Source organism: Stegodyphus dumicola, chromosome 6, assembly GCF_044657685.1.
Source record: "Stegodyphus dumicola isolate Sdum_Otavi_A_Nest chromosome 6, ASM4465768v1".
Taxonomy (NCBI): domain Eukaryota; kingdom Metazoa; phylum Arthropoda; class Arachnida; order Araneae; family Eresidae; genus Stegodyphus; species Stegodyphus dumicola.
In genome coordinates this window covers 3,279,073-3,302,412 of record NC_140773.1, presented here as the reverse complement: position 1 = coordinate 3,302,412, position 23,340 = coordinate 3,279,073, and the positions used below count along the sequence as shown (strand labels likewise).

General features: G+C 33.9%; 1 long non-coding RNA gene across 2 annotated transcripts in view; it reads left to right on the top strand.

The window, feature by feature from the left end:
- The first annotated feature begins 5,207 nt into the window (after positions 1–5,207).
- LOC146996648 (uncharacterized) overlaps positions 5,208–23,340 on the top strand; it is a 61,744-nt gene continuing 43,611 nt past the window's right edge. Inside the window, exon 1 of one of the 2 annotated variants that reach the window (XR_015041445.1) lies at positions 5,208–5,499. This is a non-coding gene — a long non-coding RNA (uncharacterized LOC146996648). The remainder of the gene's footprint in view (positions 5,500–23,340) is intronic. The other variant, XR_015041446.1, reaches the window with a different exon arrangement.

Genomic DNA, 23,340 nt, shown 5'->3' with positions numbered 1-23,340 from the left:
CACAATTATATGCCTCTTATAACACAGTATTAATAAAATGTAGAATAATTTGGTTTGTTTGGTTACTGGAAAATATACAAGGGCTGTCTGCATGAGGGAGGCCTTCGTGGAGGTCTTTCTAAGGAAAATTGCTCGTATACAAATTACACATGTGGAAAACTACAAAAACGAACATGCAGCCACCGAACTACCAGCGTTCGGCGATTTTGCAGCTCTGCCGCTGGTAGCCTCCCCAAAAAATTAAGTAGAATGAAAAGGTACTACATGCGGTAAATTTGAAATGAAAGAGCATTTGGGCTCACGGCATACCTTAGAATTTCCAATAGACAGTCTAGCGCGCTGAAGATAAAAATGTTTTATTCTTTATAGTGTTGTCATTGCTCGCTTTGAAATCGTTGAGTTTGTTAAAAGTTTTACAAAATAAGAAATAGACGATAACACAAATTCCGAATTCAGCTTCTAAGTGCCCACTGTTCGGTTCGAGAATTACGTTATTCAAAATTGGATGGCTGTGGGCACCGTCGTTGTTTCACAATGCGAGAAACATACATACGTTCAAGTAGATAATTTATTATTTAATTTCTTTAAATATAGTGCAGGGAGATGGTATTTGGTGGCAACAATTCGAGAAGTGAACCAACATTTATAGTGAATCAACGCAAAATGCCAAAACGAAATTGACGGTCCTTCTAGGTGGCAAGAATTTGAATAGTAATTCAGTCTTTTGCTATGATTCAACGGAAAATCCTCTTTTGAGACTGATAGCCCTTCTTAGCTAACGCCATTTGGGTTAATATTTCGTAGTTTTTTAAAGAAAAGTGTAAAATATAAGAGAAAAGACAATTTTAAAATCCTTTCTTTTATATTTTCAGAGAAATCGGCATGGAACAGAGCAGTTATAAGCAAATGAACCTTAAAATATCTTCTGAAGATTATTTCAGCCGCGAAGTATCTTCATCATTTTGTCTCTTTCACCACGATTCTCGAGATTCGTATCTAGTTAGCTATAGGGCATTTTCTCCCTCATTCCTGCATGCCTTCGTGGTGTAGCGCTATGAGGGCACTGCTTATTTTTCATGTCTTCTGCTCCTAAATAACCTAATTTCTCTTCAGTGGCGCCCGAACGAAAAGGTGGAGGATGATGATTCTTCATTACCAGAATTTGGCGATTGGGTCCGCTAATCACCAGTCACTGTTTAAAAGGGGATTTTATAAATTAACGATTTCAAAGCGAGAATTGGCAACGTTGTACAGAGAAAACCTTTTTATCTCCAGCGCGTATCAGATCCTGCGTATCAGAAATTCTAAAGATACACTCAATAAAAAATTATTTTGCGATATTGGTCTTAAAATGAATTTTATGGTTTAAGTGCGTAGAACACGATATTCAATAAATAAAAGTAACACACAAAATTTAAAAAAAAAAAAAAAAAAAAAAAAAAAACGCCCCTTTGGAAGTAATTTAAAATCTGGAAACTTTCAGATGTTCTTAATTTCTTTAAATATAACACAGGGCGATAATATATTTTGACAAGACATTAGACCAACGCTGAAAATATTGACACATTGTGTGGCTTACCGAATTGAATGCATAAATTAATTCAAATTAATGATATGGCATCTTTTATGGCACTGGTTACTGTTTAAAGCTATGATTATTATTAAGTTACTTAACAAAACATTCTCCTACATAAAGTGTATTGCGAAGTAATTCGACTGGTTTTGATATTGAGAAATTAAGGCCGATACCCTGTTTTACAACTGATAGTCTAAAACATGCTGAATTTTTTACTACTAATATTTATGTTATAAAAAGAGATATATCACTTGATGGCATAGTTGGTGATACGTTACGTAAGGCGTTACGTTCGAACAATGGCTAGCTCAGAAGGGATTCGTAAGTCATCTACCCGATGAATTAACAGCTATCTTGTCATAAATGGAGTACTTCATTTAAACTTAAGCAAAAAGATTTATTTACACATAAAGACAAGTTAAAAGAATAAAAAATATTTATCTAGCTACAATATCTATCTAATCACATCATGCAAACATCGTCCTTAGCTAACTAAACCGGAACTGTTCGTTTTCCTCTGGCGTCCCATGACGTCAGTCTCTATCTGGCTTTTTATTCGCTGGCGTAGTGATGCCATTCCCAACAGTTGGTGTAATCGACTCCTTAATCAAGGGGAAGTTCGAATAAGCAAAAATTGTGCATACGTTTTATACATGTTTGTATCTGCGCATTATTTTCTTGCAAATAAACTATGAAAGTTTTGAAAGAAAAAAATGGTGTAAATCTTATTAGTATTTCTAGTGCGAAATGGGAGAATTGTAATGTTTCAGACCCATATTCTCCCCTCGGAAACCTTTCTTTACCACTACAGCCTTCCCTCCCTCACAAACGATGCAACACATGTTTATCCTCCCATAGCTATAAATTTCCAGGGCAGTGAAAGACATTCTGCAGGGAGAACTCCACAAGGAGATTGTGGGCGAATTCCTTGGTAAAAATGATTTTACAACTCTCTCGCTTTTAATTGCTAGGCAACAACTGATAATTTATTTATAATTTTTTAACACTGTAATGGATTTTTGATTAACACACTTAAAGATTGATTTGATTAACACACTCAGCGTAACACTATTCCAAATAAAGCATTTTCCCAGAGCGCCAGAATCTCCAGAGCTCCTAGAGACATTTGTCATTCAAAAAAAAAAAAAAAAAAGTGAGATAATTATCTTTCGATCTGTGCTAACAAATTCGACTCTTTGAAAGCAAAGTGTTGCAGCGGCCGGAATTAAATATTTTTATCTTCTACGTGCCAGCGTGTTGCCATTCAGTAAAGCTTAAGATACTTTCAAATTTGTTCAGGAAGGTTATCGAGTAATAAATGAAGCGGTTTAAAAGCAATTAACAGAGTTCTTAAGAACAGTTTTGTGTACTTTTTAATGTGATTGAATTAAATACGTTTTAAAATCTTGACATGTCTAATTAGAAATATTCAATATTTGTATAAAATTACACTTCACCGACTCATTAAAATCATCATATACTTTTTTTATGATTACTGTTTTAGGCTGCTGGTTACATGAGTGGTTAGTTTTTAAAGAAATGATCTAGCGAATATAATAATGTGCATTGTGCGAATGTAATATAGTGCTAACACTCTATCAGAAAACTTAGATATGCTGTTTTTATGTATTCTCTTCCTAGAGAAATTTTAATGGCAATTTGCAGTATTTGAAACTGGCTAAAATGACCTGCACCAGGTAAGCCTTTAGTTTTTACGTATAAATATAAACTCACGTATTTACCATCAGTTTCCAATAAACCAAATTCCAGATCCGGGCTTTCAGGTGCTAAGCTTCCGGTGGAAGACTACGTTATTCAAAATTTGATGCCTTTAGATACCGTTGTTTTTTCTGAATGCCAGAAACACGTGGTGGAAACAGTTTAAAAAATGTAAAACACATGTAGTGATTTTGTTCGTGATTTTACGCGAATTTTAAGCCCTTTTTATTTCATTTACAGACACATACATGTTCTGAGAGCATTTGGGCAAATGTTCCTTTGTGTTGAGACATTTAAAAACAGTATATCTTTAAAATATTCGATAGACAGCCACCCAGCTGGAGATTTGTTTTTCGTACATTGTTACCGCTGCTCGCTTTGGAAGCATTGAGTTTGTTAGTCCAAAATTCATTAAAGTTTTACAAAATATTAAATAGACTATAAAACAAATTCCAAATTCGGGCTACCACGGCAACCGTAATTGAATCATGAGAGGTAGTCAACTATTTGTTGCCAAGACACACTAGAAATTTGTTTGGTAACAAAAAATACTAAACAAACTGTTTCTGTTTTAGCGATTTTACATTTTTAGTGAATTTTTAGGCGTGTTTTTAATTTACGCAAACATAAGCATTTCAGATCATTTGGGCTAACGTCCCTTTAGGTGGTGGGGTGTATACGGCCAACTAGCGGCTGAGCGGTGAAGTCGCTGAACACTGGTAGTTCGGTCTCAGGTCTTAATCCCGTGAACATGCTAACTGCATGGTCGTTTTCGGGGTTTTCACCTTGCGTAACGTGTAAACGAGCCATTTCCCTTTGGAAAGTCCTCCACGAAGGCATCCTTCCCCTGAGGCAGATAGCCCTCCAGTTCTTTGCTGTAACCTAATAAACCAACCAAAAAAACCAAAGGAATTTTTCCAAGAACAAATAAAGGCAAAATAATTAGACCGCTTGGCTTAATAATGAGACCAAATTAATGACCGCATGTAGAGTCATTAGGTGTGCAGGGCTCTAATATTGGATGGTTACAATTTGAAAAGTGAAAGGACATAGTGAATCAAAGTAAAATTCCAAAACAAAATTAATATTTCTTCTGGGAAATTACCCCTTTGGAATAATTTTGTTAGCGATTATAGACGCTTTTTACAAGAAATATAGTGGACTGTATTTTAAAAATTAGCGATTTTTTTATTTAATTTTATTTACCTTCATTTAGAAAACACTCACTGCACTTTTTTAACTCTATTCTCTTAAACCGTTAGATTGCAGAATCTAAAAAGTCATCTGCGATTATTTATTTTATTTTTATTCAATTTTAATCAATCATCATTATTTTATGATTGTAACACGATGAGAAGCTTTTCTTATAATTAGCAAACAGAAACAAGACAAAAAATTCAGGAATCTTTTGTACAATTGGAGATTTATTTCTGAAATCTGTAGTTGCTTAAATTGATGCCTCATTCTCTGAATAAATGTTGATAAGTTTCACGTTTCGCTGTGTTGCTCAGATAATTGCTCGTTTTATAGCATCAGCTCGCCTCCGAACACGCTGTTATATTCATGCAGGTGGCTTTTCAATATTTTCTCTTCATGTTCTGAAATTAGAATAACATAAGCACTCTCGAATTTGTTGTTTATTTTCGACTCGTCCCTACAAGGCCATGGAGTATTTGTTCGTTTGTTTGATTATATGATTACGGCAAAGCCTCGTGTGCTGTCTGCCTAAGGGGAGGGAAGCCTTCTAGAGGACTTCCTAAGGGAAACCGATTCCTATACACGTTACACATTGGGAACACCACGAAAACGCTCATGCCCGTTCTCGGGATTCGAACTTCGGACCGAACTACGAGCGTTCGGAGACTTTACCGCTCGGCCGCTGGCGAGCCATTGGATACTTGATTACGGCATTAATGTTTGGTTCTGCGCATGCTCGGCGCCATTGCTGTCTCTGGTTCTGCGAGCTCTTCAATTTATCATTATTTTTTGGTAATTACATAGTGTATTTGAAATTTTGCGTTATATTTTACATTAAAATGCGATCTGAAGTTGTTTCAGAGATGTAGTGTGTATTTATAACATTTATTTGAAGAGCTACAAGCATATTCATCGGGTTTAGCATAAGCGGAATGGTTTGTTTATGTTTTGATTTGAAGTCATTTGGCCTAAAAGCTGTGCGTGTTGGTTCCCCTCGAAGCGATTCGGTATGTATTTGGTTTTGCTTCGTTATTTTACACATTAAACTGATTTATATAAATTTCACAGGAATTTGTGAATCATTTTGTTTCGTTGCATATGATAGTGAGAAATTCCACATTGCTCAATGTTTTGAAGTGATATTGATGAATGCGTGTGTAAACTGTTTTGGCAAATCTTTCTTGAATAACTTTCTGTCTATTTATGTGCGTTATTTGGAGGAAAACATGATAATTATTTATATCTGATATGTATACATGAGTACGATTGAGTACTGAAATTATTACCGTACTTTTAAAGAACGAATATTTATTTGTGTTTTAACAGTGCTTAAACTTATTTTTACACCCTATACACAGATTTACACTCTGTTATAACCTTATTATATTGTTTTGAAACTAAGAAACAGATATACGTCTAAAAACTACTTCATTGTGAAAAAGAATTTTATGAGTATTAGGAATGTGTTGGAGTATTTTCACATTCTATGCACGGATTTATATATTGAATATTACCGTTGAAATGGTTACCGTACTTTTAAAGAACGAATATTTATTTGTGTTTTAACAGTGCTTAAACTTAGGTTCACACCCTATGCACAGATTTAATTTCTGTTATTACCTTATTATATTGTTTTGAAATTAAGAAACAGACATACATCTGAAAACTGTGCTTCATTGTGAGTAAGCTTTTTATGAGTGGTTTCTGTGTATTAGGAATGTATTGGAGTATTTTCACATCCTATGCACGGATTTATATATTGAAAATTACTTATATATACTGCACTAAAATTTTGGGGCAGAGCTAGATTTTGAATACCGTGTCATTGTGCATACATTTTCTAAGAGTATTCTCAGTTTATTTAGGAGCCCACCAGCGGCCGAGCGGTAAAGACGCTGAACACTGGTAGTTCGGTCTGAGGTTCGAATCCCGCGAACGGGCTGGCTGCATGGGCGTTTTCGTGGTTTTCCCCATGTGTAACGTGTATACGAGCCAGTTTCCCTTAGAAAGTCCTCCACGAAAGGCACCCCTCCCTTTAGGCAGATAGCCCTCGTGTGCTTTGCCATAATTAAATACACCAACACCTCAGTTTATTTAGAGCAGATCTCTTAAACTGTAGGTCGCAACCTGCAGCAGGAAGTCGCCAAAATTTTAGTAGTTTTGATATTTCTTTAACTTATAATAATAATTTTACGATTAACAAATATTTTTACACAATATACCATACAGACATACAGACAAAATCGAAAAACGAAAACGTTTTGACGCATTCTTTTTACAATATAAACGTTCATTTTACTTGTTTTGCACGTGACGCTGTCATTTCGTCTTTTACTTGTTTAAAATGTTCACATTGTTCTATGTTTTAAAATTAGATTTAAAGTTAATGACTTAAAATTGCAATAGGGCTTGCGCAATGCTTATGGTGTTGCGAAAAACTCTCTGTGGAAAAAAAGGGGTCGCAACTGAAAAAAGTCTAAGAAGCCTGATTTAAAGTGTCTAAAGTCATTTAAAAAGTGTGCTGGGGTATTTTTACACACAATTTGCACAGAAACACTAAAGCAAGCGCTTCAACTCGCCAATGAAAGAAAAAAAAAGAAAAAAAAAAGAAACACATGTATGTTACTTTACTATATTTTCTGTATTGGGAGGTAGCATGCAACTTTTATAAGATGTAATCCTCGCATGTAATGAGTTTGGGTAAAAAGGATACGTTATAAATATAAGATAAACATATAGCTGCTCTTCTTATTTATATCAGATGAATAGGTAGGTTTGCAGTTCCTTTTATTTAACTTCATCCATCGTAATAGATTTATTGCAGTATTTGCCTACAGAATTTTTTTTAAAGTAATAGTTGAATTTTTAATTACTAAATGTCCTATTCCCAATTGCGTTTTAGTCCAAAGGGCCTTTGTCCTTGAAGCTTGTTTTCGTTTTGCGATTTTGCGTTGGTTCAGTATCAATGTCCGTTTCACTTTTCAAACTGTTGCCATCAAACTTTACAGTCCTGCATTATATTTAAAGAAACCAAACAATGAAGAATCTGCATAAATGTTTTTCGCACTGTGAATAAACAACAGTACCTAGAGCCATCGAATTCTAAAGAACCAAACATGGGCACTTGGAAGCTCAAATTTTGAATTTGTGTATATGAGCCAGTTTCCCTTAGAAAGTCCTCCACGAAGGCATCCCTCCCATTAGGCAGATAGTCCTAGTGTGCTTTGCCATAATTAAATACACCAACACCAAATTTTGAATTTCGATTTCGTTTTATAATCTATTGCAAATTTTTAAAACTTTAATGAATTTTTTATGAACAAAATCGACGCCTTCAAAGCGAGCGATGGCAACACTCTGCCCCCCAAAAAATCCTTTTTATCTCCAGCCCGCGAGACTGTGTATCGGAAATTCTAACGATATGCTATTTCGCATTTTTTTAAATATTCATTGATATTGTTGTTGAATTGAATTTTATGTGGTTCAAGTGTGAACAAGTGTGTTTTGTTTATTAAATAAAGGTAACACACAAAACGTTTGAAAAACACCCTTCTGGGCGTAATATAAAATCTGAAAGCTTTCAGATTTCATTTTTCTTTTTTCTAATCGAATGTAGTAACAATAATTATGGTGTTAATTTGTCCCTACACAAAAATATGTGGAAAAGAAATAATTTTCGAATCTTGCACGCTTTCTTAGATACTTCTTTCTTCGGGAAAGACTTTAAACTGAATGCGTTTCTAAAGAAGCTTCGTTCTAGTTGCTTTAAGCTCCTACGATTGGAAACAATTGACGTATGGTACAGTGCGCTGGTGGCCAGAAGATTTTCTTACAAACTCGTGTGGTAGTCAACGTGGGAACGCGATTAGTTCCAAATTATTTTCACTTAAAATGTGAACAATACACATGCAAGAAAGTAGGAATTTCCGGAGGACATCGATTTCAATGCAAGATGCTATGTGATTTGGTTTGGTTTGGTTTGGTTTATGCGATTAAGCATAGAGGTCTATATCTGCCTAACTGGAAGGATGCCTTCGTGGAAGACTTTCTAAGGGAAATTGCCTCATATAACACCATGCCAGCGTCCATGCAGATAGCCCGTTCGCGAGATTCGAACCTCGGACGAACTACCAGTGTTCATCGACTTTACGGCTCAGCCGCTGGGGGCCGCATCATGCTAGATAAAAAGTGTAGATGCGTTAGCGAAGTCATTAAGGTTTACTTTTTCCAGTGTCAACAAAGGCATATATAGATCCAAAACCAAAGATCTGAAGGTACAGGCGTTTGCATAGAAACATTTGTATTTTTATTTATGCTTCGAACAAATTTTAATAGTTAACAGAAACAGGCTAGATTGTAATTTTTTTTTTCCAAGTTATGTCCCACTTCCAAAATTTTCATAACTCATTTATTTTCAGATTTCCAAATATTAAATGGGCAATAAATCATATTGTAAATTCGGGCTTTCAATTGCTCATATTCGGGTGGAGGACTATTTTTTTCAACATTTGCTGGCTTTAGGTACTGTTGGTTTATCATAATGAGAGAAAAGCATGGTGAAAGCTATTTTAAAAGTGACAAAACGCTTTTAGTGATTTTTTTTTGCGTGATCTTGAATGATCATTTTTGTAATTTGTTAGTGGTATTTAGGCATGTCTTTCATTTACACTCTCATACATAACATCGAGAGCATTTGCGGTAATGTCGGTTTGGGTTGAAAATGTTTAAAAACAGCATATCTTGATAATTTCCGATATCTAGTCTCTCACACTTGAGATATATTTCTTTTTTTTTTTTTTTTCTTTCCCCGTACTGTGTTACCACTGCTCACTTAGGAATCGCTGAGTTTTTTAATCAAAAATTCGTTAAAACTTTACAAAATATGACATAGACCAAAAAAATCCTGATCCGTGCTTTCAGGTGCTCATAATCGGGTGGAGGGCAATGTTATTCAAAATATGATTTCTTTAGCAACATGCTGGAACCTGGACTCTCTCCAATAAGCACCGAGTGTGCTATAGTTTACACAACAAAGGCATACAGGAAAGAGGAAGTAAATAACTTATATAATCTCCTTTTAAAGAGTGACTGGTGATTAGCGGACTCAATCGCCAAATTCTGTTGGTGAAAAATCATCATCCTCCACCTTTTAGTTCGGGCGCCACTGTAGAGACGTTAGGTTATTTAGAATCAGAAGACATGAAAAATAAGCAGTACCCTCGCCAGTACTCGAACTTGGACCTCTCGAATGCCACGCGTGCTAGCGTTACACCACGAAGGCATGCAGGAAGGACGGAGAAAATACCCTATAGCTAACTAGATAAAAATCTCGAGAATCGTGGTGGAAGAGACAAAATGATGAAGATACTTCGCGGCTGAAATAATCTTCAGAAGATATTTTAAGGTTCATTTGCTTATAACTGCTCTGTTCCATGCCGATTTCTCTGAAAATATAAAAGAAAGGATTTTAAAATGGTCTTTTTCTCTTATATTTTACACTTTTCTTTAAAAAACTATGTAATATTAGCCCAAAAGGCGTTAGCTAAGAAGGGCTATTAGTCTCAAAACAGAATTTTGCGTTGCCAGAACACAGTGCCAGAAACATACATACATTCATGCAGATTCTTCATTATTTAATTTTTCTAAATATAATGCAGGGCGCTAATATTTGGTGGCAACAATTTGAAAAGAGATTCGGACTTTTATAGTGAACCAACACTTCTGGGCTCTAACAGCCTTTGAGCTGAAAAGGGGAAGAAAAATTCTTTATGTACCATTATTGACAGCAAATGGTGTCAAAAATGTATTTACTCTTCTTTATTATTAAAATTATTTTATTTTTGAGTTTTACGATGTTGCTTAAAATGCATTATAGAATATTAACCCTTGTTTTCTGTAGAAAGGTACAGGGAGTTCCAAAATTCGCTTTCATCAAATTCACAAAAATTTTGAAATTACAAAATGGATATAAATGGCAAATCATTTCATTTAATGACCCCCTATAACTGTTTTATTTGGTATCGATTTACCGAAGAATTTTTATGATTGAGCATTTTTTCGCAACGCGTAGATTTGATTGCGAGTCCATTTTGTCCGAACTCGAAGGAGACTGGCGGCTACTTCGTTTCTTATAGTGAACGCTTGCTTTAGTTTCTCGAAATTAAGTTACCAATCGGAAACTTATTGTCTTGTTAAATTCACCAACATTTGGGGAGGTAATCTTTAAAAGCTTCAACAGTTTTTCTGTAGGAATGCGTTGCGAAGTAAAGCTCAATCATAAAAATTTGTCTTGCAGCAAATCAATGGATTTTTAAAGGTTCTAAGGTATTTCTTCCACCTTCTTAGCATGCCTTCGTGGTACGTTCACACTTCGTCAGCGCGTTCGGCGAGTATTCGAGGAGTCCGAGGTTCGATTCCCAGCGAAGGCATTGCACATTGTTCACGACTTCTGCTCCGAAACAACCTGATATCTCTACAGGGTAATGACATAATGTACAACTGAAGTTTCATCCATTAAAACGTTTTGCCTTTAATAGCCATTTCGGAGTTTAGAAAATTTTTGAAAATTACTAGCAGCTTTTCTGCCAGCCTTCGTCTGGCTTTTAATTGTACCGGAAAAATGGCTGAAGGGAACACCAAACGTTAAATTTAAAAACTGCGTAGAATTTTACTCTGCAGAACAACTTCATAAAAAAAAGTTATTACGTATAACAAAATTACAGTGAATTAAGCTATATCCCTTAATGCAAATATTAATTATCCTATTAAAAAAATTAATCAACTTTCCGTTGAAGAAGAAGAAAAAAAAAAAACATGCAAAACATTTCAATATCTTACAAACAGTGAAATAAGCAAAAAATAACATGAAAAAAACTCAAGAAACATAAAATTCCGCGCAGAATTTTACTCTACAGAACAACTTTATCAAAAAATCAATAAAAATGTATTTTATATACATATATAAAAATAACAATGAAATATGCCAATCTCTTAAAAACAGTAACATAAGAAATACGATGAAAAATTGTTGCCAAACCCATATTTCTAAAAGAATGAAACTATTCAAAATGATGCGATTTCATCAAAAATCTATCAACAACAATAAAACGGGAAAATTGTTGCCAAAATCACATTTTTAAAGATGTGAGAAGTGTACTCGGAAGCTTCATTTAAAAATTTTTTTAAAAATACAAAATATTATCATTTTTCCAAAATTCTTTTTGTAAAAGCAGTCGCAAGGATGAAAGTTTAACGTGCCCAAAAATCAAAGAAAAATAAAGTGTACATTTTTAGACATATTTTTAGAAAAAATCCCGTTGAAAAGGTGTTAAGCTCACTTTGTTAAATAAATTCATATTTAATCGATTTATTGAAACGCGAAATTTATTTTAATTTCGTAAAATAGCTATGTGCCTACATTTCATGACGATTTGAAAATGGAGTGCGTAGAGTAAAATCTCGCTTTCCTATAGCCCATTATGTCTCAAAATGACGCGATTTCGTCACAAAACATAAAATAAATATTAAAAAAAAAAAATTCGAATTCGAATTTTGAAAAAAAGCGCTTCGAGGTGCACTGGCTTTTGTCTACATCAGTGTTTCTTAACCTTTCTAGCGAGTCGCACCCCATTGAATCTGAAAATATATCTCCGCACCCCATTGAAAAAAGTGTTTTAATTTTTTAGTCTAGAAAAATACATTTTTTGCGAAACTTATTGTTTATTGAAAAACATTGTACATTTTATATAAATACAAAATAAAATTTAGTTTAATTAGAGCTGTTATGCCTTAATTTAAAAAGATGCTTTGATCATCAGATTTAATTGTACAGAAGGCTAAAAATGTAAACACAGTGCAGTAAAAAATTATTATTAGAATTGTGGCAAAATATGCCACCTAGAGGAAGAATATGCCTTCATGGAGGGTTTTTTGATAAAAGCTGGCTCGTATTCTCACGTCACTTGTGAGGAAAATCACGCAAACTTTCATGATGTCAGCCCATTCGCTTTGTGTTAACGAAGAGTTTGAGTCAAAACTATTAATCGGAAACTAACTTACGTTTGTGTAAAATGCAGTAAATGCCCCTTAATATTATCATTTGGATATTGTCATCGAATTGCACAACTCCCTCCAGTTTGTATACGAAAACAAGGAAAATTCGTCGCTTATTGTGATCAACAGTTCTGTTAATACGATCTAAATATTACAAATACATTTTTTTTAAACAAAGGTTCTTTTAAATATTAATATGGTTTATCAGTAGAGTTTATGTATGGACATGGAGCAAGTGGAATAGCGACACATTTTATAGGACATTAGGTGACTAGATATTGATAGATATAGATTTGTAGGACATTAGACTAACATATAATATAACATCTTTCATGTATTTGGAAAAGAAAAAGATTGGTAATGTAATTCTATAAAAATACTGAATGTTTTTAATTAGACATAGCGTTAATTAAATGTATTTTATAGTCAATCCCATTAACAGTAAAAAAAGGAACTTTGTATTATATCTATAGAATAACTGGAAAAATGGGCAACGCTCTCGCCGAGAATCGAACGCCGGACCTTCCGAATAACGCGTCGAACATACTTCCACTTAGAGCACGAAGGAACGCGCAGAGAATGGAGAAAAAACTTAAATGCTTTTAAATAGTTTAATTTGTTAATTAATAAGAGATTGAAAAAATAATCCTCGGAAATCGTAACTCCGAAAATCGTAACATCTTACGTTTTTCCGAGTGATGACATATTCGAATGAAAAATTAAACAATGTAAGATTGTGTTTCGAGGCTAAAAGCCCTTTTGGGCAAGGAAAAAAGAAATAAAGAAAGAAAAAAAAAATTTGAAAGCTTTCAGATTTTACATTACGCACAAAAGGGCGTTTTTTTTTTTTTTTTTTTTTTTTTAACGTTTTGTGTGTTACCTTTATTTATTAAATATCATGTTCTTCGTCCTTAAACAATAAAATTCAATTCAACAGCAATATCGCAAAATATTTAAAAGAGCACATCTTTCGAATTTCCGACACCCAGTCTCGCGCGATGAAGATAAAAGTAGTTTTTCTTTTTCGTACAGTGATGCCATTGCTCGCTTTAAAATCTTTGATTTGCTTAATCAAATCAAAAATCTTGAATGATAGCGATAGCCCTTTTCGCTTGGTTAGATTTTCTTCAATTGCCAAGGCTGTCTTAATGTCAATATAAAATAATATTGAATCGCAATATAACCCCAACAGCTTAGAAAATTTACTAGGCCTAATTTGCGTGTTGTCCCTGGGTCAACAAATATTGGTATTAAGAAAGGTCATTGGCTCAGCACTTTCTTTGTTGAAACCTCTTTTTAAGTCCTTTAATTTCTTTAGTCACCCATTCCTTATTAGATTCCAATTCCTTATTCCAATCTGCCCATCAGCGGCCGAACGGTGAAGACCTGTTAGACCTGAACCATACCTGAACCATAGACGGAGCATTGCAATTCAAAATGGGTGAAAAGGCGGCACAGGAATGAGTGGAATGGAACTGAACCCAGACTTTGGCGTACTATCTCGCCATGGCTGGCGATTTCCCCCCCCCCCTCTTTTCTCTCAGTTCGAAATGCGAACTTGGAAAGATGTCATTTCGCAGAAGCTGGCGTGGAATTTGCAGAAGAGGTTAGATCGATAAACACCAGCCAAAATTAATAATTTCCCTAAAATTGGACACTTTATTTTAAAATTTAAGCCAGACAAATAGTCATACGAGCTTAGCAGCACAAAAGTAGACAAAGAGAAAAAAGTCAAAAACAGAATGAGACGAAGCAGTGTACAATAAATACAACATATCGGAAAAATGGTAATAGGAATAAATAAAGTACAAATAAAATAAATATAAAAAAAGAGTTTTTTTCATTTAAAAATAAATAAATAAATAAAAAGTGATTTAGGCAAAGTATTAATACATACTAAAGATAGATGAGTAAATAGATAGATGGATGAAATAGAATGAGATAGATGGATGAAAAATAAAATAATTAAAAATAAATAAATTCATATATATATATATATATACTTATTGTAATGCATAAACAAAGAGCAAAGATAATTTGAGAAATGATTCTGAGTGAAAAGGGGATTAAAATAAAACAGGAAGATTATAAGCCTAAAAGGAAAAAAAGGGGCAGGGAAAAAATAAATAAATAAAAAAGAAGGTTTTTTAGTACTTAAGACAGAATAAAAAATAAAATAAAAAAAAATAGATAACATAAGAAAAATGAGTGAAAACAGAAAAAAGTACAAAAAGGAAATTTAATATTTATACGAAAAGGAAATTTAATGTTAATACGGTGTATTACAGAGAACTATATTAAATTAAATGTGAGAAAGAAATTAAATGAACTAAAAATGAATGTCAGTATAGCAGATATAAGTTAAAAAGGAAGAGAGAGAGAGAGAGGTAAATCACTAAATTATGAAGCAAAAAAGTGGTAAATTAAGACTTCCTTTTAGCAAAAAGTATATATATATATATATTATGCACGTTGCACAATGTAGTCGCACTTATTTTAAATAATTTTAAAAGGTAAAATTTAAATAATGTTCATTATTTTTAAAAAGAAACTTAAAACTATTAAAGTTTTGAAATTTAACTGCTATATAATTACTATTTTCTTAATACTCAACAAATTCTTAATATTTGAATAAATGCCGGAAACATGATATAAGAAAGAAAATACGTGATTGAAAGTAAACATATTTGTTATATTTGGATGCAAGAAAAGGGGATAAAATAAAGTCATTCATGTCCCCTTCCAAAAAAACATAATTTTATGCAGTTCTTACACAGTGTTACATCAACATTACCAAGTATTAAATACATGCATTACTACTTCGCACACGTCCGCATGAGCAAACGCATACAAAGAATATATAAACAAACGTATTCAAAGCAGTCTGTTGGCGTATAAAAAATGTCGCCAAAGCAGAATACTAGACTAATTAAAATTATATTGTATTACTAAAATTTAAAAATTTTTTTCAGAAAACAGTTATTAGAAACATACATATATATTAAGATACTTTTATTTAAATGTTATTTCAAGTATGCATATATTATATAAAATTAGAAAATCTATTTTTTATTAGAAAAAGGCAAGTAGAGTGGATAATAAAACCTCTACATTTTATAAAAGTTAGGTTTTAAAACATTAGAAAAAGCTCAGCTGTGAAATGTTACTCCTCCACCTTTCACGTATCTGGAATTACATCCATATGCGGAGCACGAAAGTACCATTTTTGAAGTCCGAAACAATGCGCGTACACGCAAAACACTTGCTTCTCACAAATTCTCCATAGAACTGTAATGGTAAGGAAGATGCGCGGGAAATACGATCTGGGAGATGTTCCAAATGTCACGTGGTTCGCATTCCTGTTCCCCTTCAGGGTTGCCGTTTCTCTCTCTAGTACATTACAGCTCTATGCTTTGAACACTGGTAGTTCGGTTCGAGGTTCGAATCCCGCGAACGGGCTGGCTGCATGGGCGTTTTCGTGGTGTGTAACGTGTATACGAGCCAGTTTCCCTTAGAAAGTCCTCCACGAAGGCATCCCTTCCCTTAGGCAGATAGTCCTAGTGTGCTTTGCCGTAATCTCAATAAACCAAACCAAAACCTTATTCCAATCTAATGTGATCCTCATTATGTTTTTCCCAAGTCCTATATAAGTATTCATTTCTATAAAATAAAAGTGTTTTTGTATATATTTTCTTAAATTTCGTTACTGTCATGCATGAATTAACATTGTGCGATATCGGTATCGGTAATGTAATGCCGCGATATTGCGAAGCTTCTTCTGCTTAAAATTACATTAATGTAAATTTTGAATGAACCCCTGATCATTCGGGGGCGGGGGTAACTGAATTATAGGGGCCAAATGGCGCTGTGCGTCTGAATTTCTTTGAGTTAATTTAGTGCTTTTGAGTCTACAACAACGTTGAAGGATAATTTTTTAAGTGGAAACTATGACTGGATTTATACGTGTTTCCTTCATTGCCGTGTATTGTTTGCGTCGTCAATAAATTGGATAAAATATCGTGGATTGAATTGATCTTGTCTGTTAGATAAGAGACTTTAATTGTTTTATTTGTTTTGAATATTGAATTGAATCTAAGCGGAACTGGATTTAGATGCAATTCTAAGTTACGTCAGAGTGTAAAATTTGTATCTGATTATAGTTTTTACGCTAACGAAAGTGAGAATTATGAGTAACGCGAAAATTTCAACACCACCTGCCAAAATACCACCAGCGGCTGAGCAGTAAACTAACTCAGCACTGGTAATTTCTCCGAGATTCGAATCCCGTGAAATCGTGGTTTGCCCCCATGCCGTGCCCCATGCCACGTTTATATATGAGCCAGTTTTCCGTAGATAGTCTGTCCATGAAGGCATCCCTCCCCTTACGAAGGTAGCCCTCAAATGCTTTGCCGTAGTCAAATAAACAAAACAAAAACTTCCAAAGTACTTGTCTTAAAGTACCTATGGTTGAGAATTGGCTAGAAGAAGGAAAAGAGACAAGACTAGTACAGGCTGAATCAAATGCGAACTGAGGACCCACAAAACAGATTTAACAAAGTTTGGTGCTGTTTACTTATTACACAGAAAGGGCAGTATGCCCCAATGGAGGTGGCTCTTATCCACGTTACACATGGGAAAAAACCACGAAAACGCCCATGGAGCCCGCCCGTTTGCCGGGACTCGAACAACCAGTTTTCAGCGTCTTTTGCTACGCCGCCGCTGGTGGACCAAAAGCGTGGTACTTCTTTAAAGAATAAGAAAACTCTTAACAAATCGGGCGTTGGAATAGAATAAAAACTGGTTTTGTGAAAGTGCACAACAATTATTAGTTTGCTTTCAAATTTCTGCATTTATTGCTTGCCATATCATCATTTGAGTGAAAACATTTTGCTTTTGGTTTATAACGTGAGCAAGATAATAAGTTTTGAATGGGTCATATTTCTGCGCATGTTCAAGTTTTACTCTTGAAAGTTGAATTTCGACTGGGATGAGTTTAGAGAATACTAACCTAGATAAGGCCTTAATTTAGAAGTCAATAAGTACCCAATATAAGTTAAAATTAGGTTTTGGCTAACTTTGCATAAAGAATTTTTCTTAACACGTTGAGTGCCACGTCAGCCATCTGTGGCTGACACTAGATTTTCCGTTTAGGCCGCGTCAGCCATCTGTGGCTGATACTAGATTTTCCGTTTAGGCCGCATCAGCCGTCCGTGGCTGACACTAAATTTTCCGTTTAGGCCGCGTCAGCCATCCGTGGCTGCACTAAACTTTCCGTTTAGGTCGCGTCAGCCATTTGTGGCTGACACTAGATTTTTTCGTTTAGGCCGCGTCGACCGCCGCTGGCTGACAGCGTGTAACATGATATATAACTATAAAATTTACACTGTTTTATGAAATGACACAAAATTTATTTAAAATTTACTTAATTTTGATTCATTATTTGATTTTGATTCGTTGGATTTCATTGAAACACGGAAAATATAAAAACGGTTCTCCATTACAGCTATTACAAAATGTGACAACACTCTTTTAGTCTTTTTTTCTAGCCATTACTCTATCAGCTTCTGTTGCATTTTTATCATAACATAATTTACAATATTTTCGTACTTCAGAGGCTTTTCCCAGTTTTCTTCGGAGTTTATGTTGTGGTTTTCTAGATATCCTTGCATTTTTTGTTCGACGGAATATCTTCTTTTTCACAACTGCCGCGATACGAATCACTGGCCCTACAATACCAGCGCTTTTAAGCGAAGCGCGTGGCCTGAACGGGATGCATGTAAGCAAAATGTACACTGCTAGGACAACGGCTTGAGTTTGGCCAATGACAATCCAGATAATGGTCACCATTAACTCCGCCCACATGAGTGATGTCACATTTCTGACGTTACATTCTGCTGTTCGGCGTTACGAAGTGAAAAGTTTCAATGAAAAACATTTTCAATCTGCAATGTAAATTTGCTCTAGTGATGCTATTTTTAAAATTTTTCTTTAAAGTACTATTTCTTACTGTTCCAGAAGGAATATAAATTTATGTCACAAACTTTACAAAATTTCTTTCTATATGCATGCATGTGTATACACACACATGCATATATTTTCAATATATAATCATATATGAATTATATGTATCATTATATGTGTGTGTATGTATATAAATATGAGTGAGTGTGTATGCATTTATTCATTTTTCAGGATGTCAGATTTCTAGCGAATAATCTTTTTCACATCTAGCTAGGGGGAAAAAAAAAAAAAAAGCTTTTTTTTCTTTTAATAAAAACCTTTTCTTTTTTTATTAAGAGAAAGCTTTTTTCACTTAATTTTTCACATCTTTACATTCAGTTTTTTTAAATAATTAAGATGAATGTATTCATATTTAATATTTCTTCACAATTTGATTTATCACTTAAAAATACATTTATTTAATTTTGGATAAAGTGGGATGTGAATTCCAGCACCATTTTTAATAGTAGAATAATTTCTCTAAAGAAGCTTTTGTTTGTTTTTATTTTTTAATTCCTTTAAAAGAAAATTACTTAATAATATTAGAAATAATTAATCTATTACTTCTTACACACGTCTTAAATATGTTAATGGAAATTTTCATTCAATAGCTTTATAAATTTATTTTATGCAGTATTTTAATTTAATAAGAACTAGTATTGATAAATGAATTTCCATTGATTTCCTTATACATTTAGTTTAAAATTCAGTTTTCAGTGCATAAGTTATTCTCCTTTTATGGTCCTCTACGCACAGCCCAAAAGCGGCTGACTGAAACGCTGATAGTTCGATTTGAGTTTGATTCCAGGTGGATAAAAGACATCTCTCCCGCACAGACCCTGCATGCTTTCCATAATCAAATAAAGCAAACCAAACCAACCCTTCAAGCAAAACAGCACCTCAATAGAAATTCTTCTTATCTGTCAAGCAAATGACATTCACTAATATAATAAATTGTCATCATACACACTAAATCAAACTCGAAAGTTTTATTAATTATGCTTACAGAAACAAAGTACTTAATACCAGATTTTGTTGATTAATTTGCATTTTTAAAAATAGTTGAATAAATTTCTTAACTTTAATAAATAGAGCGAACCCTCTCTAAAATGACCACCAGCAGTTCTACATGGTTTTAATTTTGTGTAGAGCTTGTCGTCTCAAAGAGAAGATGTTCAGTACCAGAATTTTTTGCATATTGAGGAGAAGTGTCAGTTTCAGAGGTGATCACAAAGAAGAGGTTTGCCATGTTAAAATGTTAATCTGTTCCTAACTTTTTCGCAGGGTTTGGTTTATGTGATTATGGCGATGCCTCGAGAGCTATCTGCCTAAGGAGAGGGATGCTTTTGTGGAGGACTTTCTAAGTGAACTTGTTTGTATACACGTTACACATGGGGAAAACCATGAAAACGTCCATGCAACTAGCCTGTTCGCTGGATTCGAACCGCAGACTGAACTACCAGTGTTCAGCGACTTTACTGCTCGCCGCTGGTGGGCACCTTTTTTGCAGGAAAGGAAGTGTTTTCTAAATGTAGGACATAACATATCAGTCTAAATGGTTCACATTAAGATTTGATCTAGGAAATGAATAATTTTGAAGCTGAAATTAAAATTATATAAATTTGAATGCCATGCATGCATGTAATGTGAATCTCAAATTTAGTTTCCTGCGATGTGATTTTTGTAATGTAAAGATATTGGTATATTGATATATATAAATATATATATAAATTTTAAATATAGCATGAAGTTACTGAAAAATAATAGATATATGAGAAAATAAATGTATGTTTTATTCACATATTATGGAATATTCATTCCTGACTTAAGGGAACATGAAGTTACACAATTTCAAATACACTAGAAAAATGTATGATAGTCACAAGTTTGATAAAAGATTCTTTGCTCAAATGATAAAAGGCTTTGGGACTTTGAAGAACATAGATGCTAATTAGAAATGCGTGCTAAATACGAGACCATTGCCATCCACATAAATGCACTGCATTAATTTTAATACTGTTTAGGTTCTTCCGCATTATCCCTTTGATCGGCCAAGTAGCATGATTTAGTGCCAATTATGGATGACTGTACCCTTTAGTAATTCCATAGAAATGATTGGTGCTTGGGTACCATAGCTCAAATTTCCACATCGTTGCTATTAAACTAAAATTCATCATCACACACTTTAACTAATAAACGAAAATTCTTCTGCTTTAGTATTGAAATCATACATATCAAAGGTTAGCCTAAGTTTCATATACTATTCCTGAATATGTACCTTTACAGTTACTTAGATTGCTCAAAGTGTTACAGCGGTAGCCATTAATAGCTAGACACATAGCACAATAGCAAGCAGTTATTTGTACAATGTTTAGTCGATGTGTCTGAGGGGACTTCATAATTTTTTGATGAAGGACCTGTAGCCTCACCGATTTACTATACTATACAACATCCCTCCAAATTCCTTTTGGTTCACTGTCATGTACCATATATATGTGAGAGTACCAACATGTTCAGAAAATATCATACTACATATTATAAAGATAATTCAACTTTGAAACCTATATATAGATATCATCTGTTAGAGTCTGTATGTATTTTTCTCTCATATCCTGTATGTGAAGTTGTACTTTTCATTAGTCCCACCTTTTAATTAACGTAGAGGTATTACTGTACAGAATATATATGAAACTGAACTGATAAATTTTCATATCTATCTCTTTCATTTGTTTGCTTTTCGTATATTTTTTAATAGTTTTATTTTTTATGTTGCTTTACATGACGTCAATTTAAACATAAGAAAGCAGAGAACAAAAGAAATCACACTGAAACTAAATTTAAAATTAGTCTGAAGATTACTGATGTAAAATAAATAGTGGCTAATTTATCAAAATTACATAAAAAGGTAAATGAATAATTAGCATTTTAATAACTAGTAAAAATTTTATATTCCTAACAGTAAAAATGCACATATTACAATGTTATTCATTTATTACTCACAACCAACTCAGCAGAACTCGTCAAATTTTTAAAATGTGCCAAACTCTGCAACCATGCTCATAACAATCCTTTAATAGGGCAATGTCGCCGTTTTCGTATACATTATTTGGGTTGTATTCCAAGTTTCAACATTTTTTATGAACAAGTTGTGATGTTTTTTGCCTTAATTTTAAAATATGCGCTTTGGAATTTGCCAACAATGGAAAAAACTGCGATGAAAATTCTACAGGAATACAAAATTTTGCCAACAAATTTCTAAAAGGTACAAAAAGGAAATACATTTGGTAGATACCCAATGCTGAGGTTTGTGCGATGCCGAGTGTCTGAAATTCTTTAATGCTTTTTCAAGCAAAAATAAATCGCTCATGGAAAAGAATAGGGCAAAAAAATTACAGAAAGATTTGGAGATGAACGTGTTTTAATTTTAATGTATTATGTAATCCTTATTTAATAATTAATAATTGAAATTTATATTTCAAATTGCTAAAATATGTTTTCTTTTCATAATTTGATAATGTTAGCCAACTTTTGGGTATCTGTTTAAGAAAAGTTGTGAAAACCATCAACTTGCACCCAATGAGTAACTTTTACCTTTTCATGTGTTAAATCCAAATTGAGCCAAGGTGGTTGTGTTAATATGTACCATTAATTTTACAGGTAGTATATTGTATTCTTTTATATACTGCAATATTTAGTTTGTACTGAAATTATGTAGTGACAATAATTTTACTTAAGATAGAAATTTTTCAATATTACAAGTTTACATTTTGGTTATTTTTTATTATGAACGATACAAAAAGTTGCGTAATCGGATTCGTAGATGAGCTCAAAATAGGATCACCAGTAGTCGAGCCCACCAGCGGCCGAGAGGTAAAGTCGCTGAACACTGGTAGTTCGGTTCCGAGGTTCGAATCCCGCGAACGGGCTGGCTGCATGGGCGTTTTCGTGATTTTCCCCATGTGTAACGGGTTAAGTACGAGCCAGTTTCTCTTAGAAAATCCTCCAGGAAGGGATCGTTCCCTTCCGTGTAGGGCGGAATACGTTGATAATAATAAGAGCTCAAAATGGCGGTCACGCGTCGTGTTGCACAGTTCACTTCGGGGAATGAATGACTGGCACAATAGCATGTGAACAGGCATCTTCTTATGCAGCGTTAGTGAACGCTTGTGTGCCTCATGGTGCAGTCATTGCTGGGGCAGTGCCCATTAATTAGTGCTACAACATCTTGTTGCTTTTTTAACAGTGTTTTTACTTACTTGTACGAAGTAAAAAGGAAGTATTGTAATCGCGAAAAGTTTCAGGCAGCATATTTCAACGAAAATATCCATTTTCACCGCTATCGAATGCAATTTAACGATGTTTTTGCGTGCTATCTGTACGTAAGGACAGAATAAAAGACTCTTTTCCTCCAAAAAAATTATAAAACTGCCCTAAAATGAATTCTGAAGAGAATTTTTCGTGGCATCTGTACGAACGTATGTACATACGTATCTCGCATAAGTCAAAAACGAGTAGCCTCAGAACGTTGAAATTTTGTATATAGGACTGTTATAAGATGTAGATGTGCACCTCGTGTTTTGGTTGCCATCGGCCGTGCCAAACGTATATAAATATATTTATATATATATCCACTCTGTTACCCGGCTCAGTGATCTGAGTTTCTTTACTCTTATATGTTTGTAAATTGTACATTTTTTGCTTTAAAAATGATTGAATTATGTGGTTTTTATCTTCCGGTTAAGGTTTTTATGCCTTTAGTAAATCTGTATGCAATATTTTTAGAATTATCAACAATT